The sequence below is a fragment of the Monodelphis domestica genome, chromosome 7 (genome assembly GCF_027887165.1).
Source record: "Monodelphis domestica isolate mMonDom1 chromosome 7, mMonDom1.pri, whole genome shotgun sequence".
Lineage (NCBI taxonomy): Eukaryota > Metazoa > Chordata > Mammalia > Didelphimorphia > Didelphidae > Monodelphis > Monodelphis domestica.
In genome coordinates this window covers 163,661,930-163,671,335 of record NC_077233.1, presented here as the reverse complement: position 1 = coordinate 163,671,335, position 9,406 = coordinate 163,661,930, and positions in this window count along the sequence as shown.

Sequence of the window (9,406 nt, the reverse complement as noted above, 5' to 3'; positions counted from 1 at the left end):
GTCCAATTATATGGTAACAAATATAGTAATATAGGTGATATGGATGAGTACTTACAAAAATATAAACTGTCTAGACTAACAGAGGAAGAAATAAATTACCTAAACAACTCCATATCAGAAAAAGAAATTGAAAAAGCAATCAAAGACCTAACTAAGAAAAAATCCCCAGGTCCAGATGGATTCACAAATGAATTCTATCAAACATTCAAAGAACAACTAATCCCAATATTATACAAACTATTTGACAGAATAAGTAAAGAAGGAGTTCTACCAAATTCATTTTATGACACAAATATGGTACTGATCCTAAAACCAGGCAGGTCAAAAACAGAGAAAGAAAACTATAGACTAATCTCCTTAATGAATTTAGATGCAAAAATCTTAAAATAGGATACTAGCAAAAAGACTCCACCAAGGTATCACAAGGGTTATTCATTATGATCAGTTAGGATTCATACCAGGAATGCAAGGATGGTTCAATTTAGGAAAACCATCTGCATAATTGACCATATTAATAAGCAAACCAACAAAAATCACATCATTATCTCAATAGATACAGAAAAAGCCTTTGATAAAATACAACACCCATTCCTACTGAAAACACTAGAAAGTATAGGAATAGAAGGGCCTTTCCTAAAAATAATAAACAGTATATGTCTAAAACCATCAGCAAACATCATCTGCAATGGGGATAAACTAGAAGCCTTCCCAATAAGATCAGGAGTGAAACAAGGATGCCCATTATCACCTCTATTGTTTAACATTGTACTAGAAACACTAGCATTAGCAATTAGAGAAGAAAAAGAAATGAGAGGCATTAAAATTGGCAATGAGGAGACTAAGCTATCTCTCTTTGCAGATGATATGATGGTTTACTTAAAGAATCCCAGAAAATCAACCAAAAAGCTAGTTGAAACAATAAAAAATTTTAGCAAAGTTGCAGGATACAAAATAAACCCACATAAGTCATCAGCATTTCTATATATCTCAAACCCATTTCAGCAGCAAGAATTAGAAAGAGAAATTCCATTCAAAATCACCCTAGACAATATAAAATACTTAGGAATCTATTGCTGAGACAAACACGGGAACTACATGAACACAACTACAAAACACTCTCCACACAATTAAAACTAGATCTAACCAATTGGAAAAACATTGATTGATCTGGGATCAGCTAACATAATAAAAAATGACAATCCTAAAATTAATTTACCTATTTAGTGCCATATCCATTGAACTACCAATTTTTTTTTACTGAATTAGAAAAAAGGATAACAAAGTTCATTTGGAAGAACAAAAGATCAAGGATATCTAGGGAAATCAAGAACAAAAATGTAAAGGAAGGAGGACTTGCAGTCCCAGATCTCAAACTATACTATAAAGCAGTGGTTATCAAAGCAATTTGGTACTGGCTAAGAGACAGAAAGGAGGATCAGTGGAATAGGCTTGGGGTAAATGACCTCAGCAAGACAGTCTGTGATAAGCCCAATGTTCCCAGTTTTGGGGACCAAAACTCAGTATTTGATAAAAATTGCTGGGAAAATTGGAGACAGTATGGGAGAGATTAGGTTTAGATCAATATCTCACACCCTACACCAAGATAAACTCAGAATGGGTGAATGACCTGAATATAAAGAAGTAAACTATAAGCAAATTAGGTGAATATAGAATACTATACTTGTCAGATCTTTGGGAAAGGAAAGACTTTAAAATGAAGCAAAGAGCTAGAAAAAATCACAAAATGTAAAATCAATGATTTTGATTACATCTAATTAAAAAGTTTTTGTATAAACAAAACTAATGCATCCAAAATTAGAAGTCAAGCAACAAATTGGGAAACAATCTTCATAACAAAAGCCTCTGACAAAGGTCTACTTACTCAAATTTATAAAGAGCTAAATCAATTGTACAAAAAAACAAGCCATTCTATTGATAAATGGGCAAGGGAAATGAATAGGTAATTTTCAGTTTAAGAAATCAAAACTATTAAAAAGCACATGAAAAGTGTAATAACTCTTATAATCAGAGAGATACAAATCAAAACAACTCTGAGGTATCACCTCACACCTAGCAGATTGGCTAACATGTCAGCAATGGAAAGTAGTGAATGCTAGAGGGGGTGTGGCAAAGTTGAGACATTAATTCATTGCTGGTGGAGTAGTGAATTGATCCAACCATTCTGGAGGGCAATTTGGAACTATGCCCAAAGGTTGCTAAAAGACTGTCTGCCCTTTGATCCAGCTATAGAACTGCTGGGTTTATACCCCAAAGAGATAATAAGGAAAAAGACATAAACAAAATTATTTATAGCTATGCTCCTTGTGATGGCCAAAAATTGGAAAATGAGGGGATGACCTTCAATTGGGGAATGGCTGAACAAATTGTGGTATATGTAGGTGATGGAATACTATTGTGCTAAAAGGAATAATAAAGTGAAGGAATTCCACGGAGACTGGAACAACCTCCAGGAAGTGATGCAGAGCGAGAGGAGCAGAACCAGGAAAACACTGTACACAGAGACTGATACACTGTGGTACAATTGAACGTAATGGACTTCTCCATTAGTGGTAATGAGGTGATCCTGAATTACTTGGAAAAATCTATGAGAAAAACCACTATCCCCATCCAGAGGAAACACTGTGGGAGTAAAAACACCAAAGAAAAACATCTGTTTGAATACATGGGTTGAAGGATGTGGTTGAGGATGTAGACTCTAAATGAACATTCCAGTGCAGACAACATGGAAATAGGTTCTGATCAAGGACACAAGTAATACCCAATGAAATTGCGCGTTGGCTGTGGGAAGGGTACATGGAGGGGAGGGAGGGAAACAATATGATTATTGTAACCAAGGAATAATTTTCTAAATTGTCTAAATAAACTAATTCAAATGGAAAAAAGAGCTTGACTTAACTATCCATAGAAGGAAAAAAATAAGTGGGTAAAAAATGTATCTTGCCAAACAATGATATTCACCTGAACAGACCATCAAGCTGATATATCAACATGTATACTTCAGAGAGATGTTAAGATTAGAGAATTTGGGGCCCAGAAATGAACAGGAAGAGGATAATGGATTATATAAGCTTCATGATTATTATAGTCCTCTAAATCTTTTAAAAGATGTTATCAGAAATGAGTGACTGCGGAAAAATTGGTCCAAACAATTATGTGACTACAGTAAGAGATAAACGACAGCCAAAATACTTTATTGGTACCCAGGCTTTGTGAAGACATAGAATAAGGTCCCCTGAACCTTGGCTGGAAAACCCGTATTGAGGGATTTCTGGGAGGCCAGAGTCAAAAGTTTTGATACTTGACATCTTAAATACCTCTCAGCTCTATATCTATGATTTTAATATATATAATAAGTGATTAATAAATGTTTTAATAGAATAGAAAATCTATGATTTATTTGCATCCAGGTGTTTGATTAAAAATAATCTCCCCAATCATAGCCCTATTCCTACAAGAAAATATGATCTGCTTTATGTGGGGCAGAGAGTGTTTTATGATGGCAAATTGTAAATGTACAGTTTCTAGTATCAGTAGTCTCTAACTACTTTTAAACTGCAAAGAGGCTGACTTGGATTACGATGACACTTTGAGCCCACTACTCAGTCAACATCAGCTTTGCTTCAAAACAAGGTATTCTTTGTAAGTACATTTAAAAAAGATTTTAGCTTCCACTAACATATAACTTTAAAAAATATTTTAAAATACTACTACTTGTACATGAGCTAGGAATAAATTGTTTAGCAAGGGTGGGTATGAGGACATGAATTTAATGTCTGTCTTTAGAGAGTTCTACAATTTCACATTTAAAGTAAGTTTTGTTTCTTCCCTAGGGTCATATTGACTCACAGGGCAAGTAGATATTCAATCCTGTTAGAAAGAAATGGGTTGTTTTCCGTAATGTGAGGGAAACCTGTCTGTTGAGGCCAAAGACCACATTTCTTCTAGATACCTGTATTCCTTTTTATTTTGTCTGGCTGCACCTCATTCCTCCTCACAGCACTGATATATTTCAACCCATGTCTGCAAATAGGTACTATCTTTCCTCACCTTCTTTTGAATTATTTTTGATTACTCTGTTGATCTCCTACATTTAAAAAGATAGTTGAGCGCCAGAAGGGATGACTTTTTATGGTGATAATAATCATAATAACTAACATTTAAATAATTCTCTAAGTTTTATAAAGTACATATATTATATCATTTTATGCTGTCAATAATCCTTTTAGATAAGTGCTACAAGTACTCCTTTTTTATGGATGAAGAAACCGATGCAGAAAGAGGTTAAGTGGGATTCCAAATGGGCACAAACCTAGGAAATATCTGAATTCTTATCATCTTGACTTCCTATTCAAGGTTCTCACCATAAAGCCATACATAATGTTTTTTTCCCTGGCTTGGTAGAGGCAAAAATAGTTTAGGACATGGTAATCAAGGAGGGCTGACAGCAAGATAGGTCAATACACATGCCCCAGGTGTGAAAGGCTAATGTTCTTGTCTCCATTCATATTCAAGAATGGTTAGAAATCAAAGATAATAAAGTAATAAACAAGAATCTATTAATCAGTTCCTATGTGCCAGTTACTGTGTCAAATTCTGGGGATAGAAAAGAAAAAAGAAAAAACACTTCCTGCTCTCAAGAAGGTTATATTCCAATAGAGACTTCATGTAATTAGGTATATACAAGATACACTCCAGAGTAGATGGAAGAAAAGAAGTAACAATATGAGACTCTTGAAACTAGAAGTTCTAAGAGTTCATGATGAAGAAGTACAACCTTCTAGGCATAGGTGTCAGTCTGAGTAAAAGTCCAGATCCAGGAGATGGGACATGAGCTATGAGGCACAGGAAGCAGCCCATTATGACCGGTCTGCAGAGTTGAAGATGAGAACAATTTGTAAGAAGACTATGAAGATTGGGAGAAATCAGATTGTAAAGCAGCTTAAGAGACAAGCCATTAAATTCATTCTTAATCCTGAAGTCAATAGGGAGCCACTGGAATTTACTGAATAGGAGGATGACATAGTTCTGCTTTAGGAAAATTGCTTTGGCAGAACACTATGTGGAAAAATCCTGAGACACCACTTCCTTCAAACCCTCAAGAAGGTGGTCTACTGAAGGTGCTGAAGGTATTAAAATCCTGGGACACTGAAGTCATGAAATGGCTTCGTGGGTTCTGTAATTTCACCTAGAAATCCCTAGATCCTGCCTATAGGCCTCCTGTAGGTTATACTTCAGATGCACACAAGCACATACATACACTCATATATTTGCACACTTGGGCACATTTGCACATTTGTGGGCTTGGGCACACACCACAGAGTTGATTTAGAAATTGAAATATTGACTTCATCAAGATAGCCCTAACCAAGTTCAAGAAGGGCATCTCATTTACAAGGAAAGTTTTTGTCTTATGCAAATGCATGCTTACTGTTAAAGACAGTATTCTCTAGGTGAAGTCATTTTAATAGACTTGAATATTTGTACTGAGCTAGAAATTTCTTCAAACGTCCATATGCTTACTAGTTCTGTTCATATCTTTCTCTATTTCTCAAGAAAAATATCTGTTTATTTAGTGGGGTTCAGACCATCAGTCATTCTACTCTCCATTCATAACAAGATCCTAAAAGAAGAAAACTGACCAAAAAAATAGTTATGGTGCTTTGAAGGAGAGCAAGTTTATTAAAGTAGCCAGACATGGCCCTAGAAATAGAGCAACTCCTGCCTTTGATTAATATTGGCTGTGTGACCCTGGACAAGTGACCTCAACTTTCAGTGTTCCAGGCAACTGGCTAATAGTATTAGTTGCTGAAAAGATGCCAGATTGATCATAAAGTGGCTGATCTTGCACTTAGTGAATACCACACATTTTTGAGAGACCTAATGTTTTATAAACAGGATAATATGTCTACAGGGCAAGAAGCAGGCCGGTTCATCCCTGCAGGCATTTAGTAAGAAGCACACAGATAATGGGGGAAGTCAATTTGGTTAACCACATGTGGTTAGCCACTGGAAATGTGACTTCCAGGATAACTTCTACCTCTACCCAGAAAACTTCTGGGACACTTTTTCCCCCAACAACAATTGTTAAGTGTTCAGGCAATGCCAATTAATTAGCATTAGATATTAGCTTGAAACAAAAAACATACAATGAAAAAGCTAAATGTTTGGAGGGAAGTGCTGTATAGCCAAGATTATTTGGTATTTTGCAAAGCAAGAGAAGTGATTTGGAGATTTTTCCACTGTTTTGAATGAGCAAGTGTTAACTGCGTTAGTCAAATTTTTTTAAATGCTAGAAAAAGATAAAATATAGAGTATATGTATAATATGCTACAAATTTTTTAAAAAGTCTGCAATAACAAAATAATCTATTAAGGAGATGAAGTTAATCAGAATAACCTCACAAAAATTAAAAGTTCAAAAGCATGACTAGCAATTATTTGCAGATATAAGTAGTGTTAGAAGGTTGTTTCACTAACCTTTAACCCCAATTAAGGCAAGTACAAGAAAATCAATTCACTGATACCTCTATCAGGTAAGAATACCTCTTTGATTGAGTTGCAAAATGAATCAATCCATGAAAGGCATAAACTAGGTGTGAACAACATAGTTAATCACATTGGGAGGGATTGTAAAACTATGAAGCCGTGGATTAAATCACATGATGAAATTTATTGGGTTTCGTTGAAAGAATTAGGCACACCTGTGGGTTTATGTATGTGAAAGAAAGCAATGCTTGTATAGTGTCATTCCAGCAACTGCTTTGAGAGTTAAGTTTTGGGAGCACATTGAGGAGACACTTTTGCCAATAACTAGAAAAAAAGATGAAGAGGAGATACCAAAGAGAAGAGCAAGACTGGAAGAGATGTCAGACTCCACATGATGATCAGACCAGTAATAAACAATTTATTCTGACAGGAGATGAAAGAAGGCAGCTACAGAGAACATGTACTCTAGAGAAGAATGACATACATCTCCAGGATTCTATAAAGGATCTATCCATGCATCCTTTAGGCCCCATAGGGTGTTATACATATCTCAGAGGGACTTTATTGAGGAAATCCAGGAAAGAAGAAAAAGACTTCAAATGGGTTCTCTAAGCATGAGCCAAAGTTTTTCAGGACTCCATTTGTACTCCTGGGAGATTGTGTGACAGATTTTGGAGGAAATGGTTTGTGTTTGTTTTTGTTTTTTACCTTTTGTTTTCACTATACCCTCTAAGGAGATACACTTTTTAAAAATGAATTGTCTCTGATTGACTAATTGATAATAACTAGTGCTTTTGAGCAATGATACTACAAACAACTCATCCCACCCCCTCCAACTCCTGAGAGTTACACCGAAAATCCTCAGGGACAAATAGTCATCTGTTGTCTGATGACCTGGTCTGAAAGTTCAGGTTGGAGTGGAGAGGTAGCCCTTGAGGATATATTATACAGGTAAAAACTTAATTTATTCATGATAAGTTTACAGTACTGAGAGTCTACCTTTTTTTTTAAATTCCAGAAATAGCCAAACTTGAAGAGAGTTTTAATCGTGCTTTCCCAAATGCAATATTTTGCTTTTGTTAATTACTGGACTACACACTTTTTATCCCTTCTTGAAAGGACTTCTGTAGATTCTAAATAATCATCTGGTACATTTATTTGAGATAATATTCATGAATGGTGGAGAGAGATGGTTAAAAAAGTGAGATGGATTCTAATTATACTGACACCAGATTGTACCAGCTCATAAGAACTGATAAATTTTTAATGTGAGCATTTACATTTTGGAAATTGGTAAATGCTATGAATCAAGGCTGACTTTGTTTATTTGTTTATTGTCTATACTTAAGGAAACGATGGAGAAAATTTTAATAAAACTTAAAAGTTATCATGCTTTTGTCACTTGTTAAATACTTACCAACAGACTACCATTAAAAACATATCATTTTAAGTGTCTCTTTAAAAATAAAATGTAGTCAGTAAACATTTGCCTTCGTGGAGCTTACAGTCTAATGAGGGAGAAGAAACAAATATGTAACAACAAGGATACATAGGAAATAAGAGAGGGAAGGCACTAGAACTAAGAAAAGTTAAGAAAAGCATCAATTCGAAGATAAGATTTCAGCTGGGTCAGAAGGAAGTCAATAGGAAGAAATAGAAAGGAGAGTATCACATAAATAAAAACAAAAAGGATTTTCTCCAGTCTTTCTTTTAACATACTGGCTTCTATAGTGTCCAAGAACCAGGCAACAAGTCCAAACATCAAAACTCCCCTCACAGGTATGGCAGTTTTGGGTGCTGAAGGAGAAATAGAACTAGATCAAGGGAGAAGGTGATACTGAAGCTAATAAGAGCATTAGAGCTGGATGGAACCCAGGAGATCATTTAAATGTAACTCTCTTAGGTCCAGAAAAGGAGGCACACTTGGCCAAAGTGACACAGCCATAATGGACAAAACCAATATTCATTCATGCCAGGTGTTCTGATACTGCATCTGAAGTTAGGTTGGATTGTGGACCACATCCATGACTACATAATTTACCATGTCAGAACTCTCCCAAATGTATGTGGCTTCCAGTCAGGAGACAGATTAATTTCTTTATGACCAGGAAATCTCTGAGTACCTGAGTTTAGATTTAGGACTCTGGTCACAATTCTTTTTTTTTAAACCCTTACCTTCCATCTTGGAATCAATACTATGTATTGTTTCCAAGACAGAAGAGTGGTAAGGGCTAGGCAATGGGGGTTAAGTGACTTGCCCAGGGTAACACAGCTGGGAAGTGTCTGAGGCCAAATTTGAACCCAGGACCTCCCTTCTCTAGGTCTGTCTCTCAATCCACTGAGCTACCCAGCTTCCCCCATATGGTCACAATTCTAATATGAGCACATTTATCAATTAATCACTAATTCAAAAAGCATTTATTCAGTTATTACACCTTGCAAGTTTTATGATAAGAAAGGGGATACAAAGGAAGGCAAAAACAAGGCCTCTGCCCTCAAGATGCTGATATTCTAATTTAAAAGATAATATATAAATAAATTGGTATTTACAGTAGAGAGTAGATGGAAGCTAATCTCAGAGAGGAAGACACTAGTGTCTGGGCATTGGGAGGGGAACCAGGGATAGTGTCTCCTAGAGAAGATTTCATTGAATATTCTTTTTTTGAAAATTTTATTTAGTCAATTTAGAACATTATTCCTTGGTTACAAGAATCATATTTCTTTCCCTCCCTTCCCTTCCCCCACCCGTTCCCGTAGCTGACATGCAATTCCACTGGGTTTTACATATGTCCTTGATCAGAACCTATTTCCATGTTGTTGATGTTTGCACTAGGAACAACAGATTTAATGAAGCAGTTGTTTTTTTTTGTTTTTTTTTTTCGGTGTTTCTACTCTCGCAG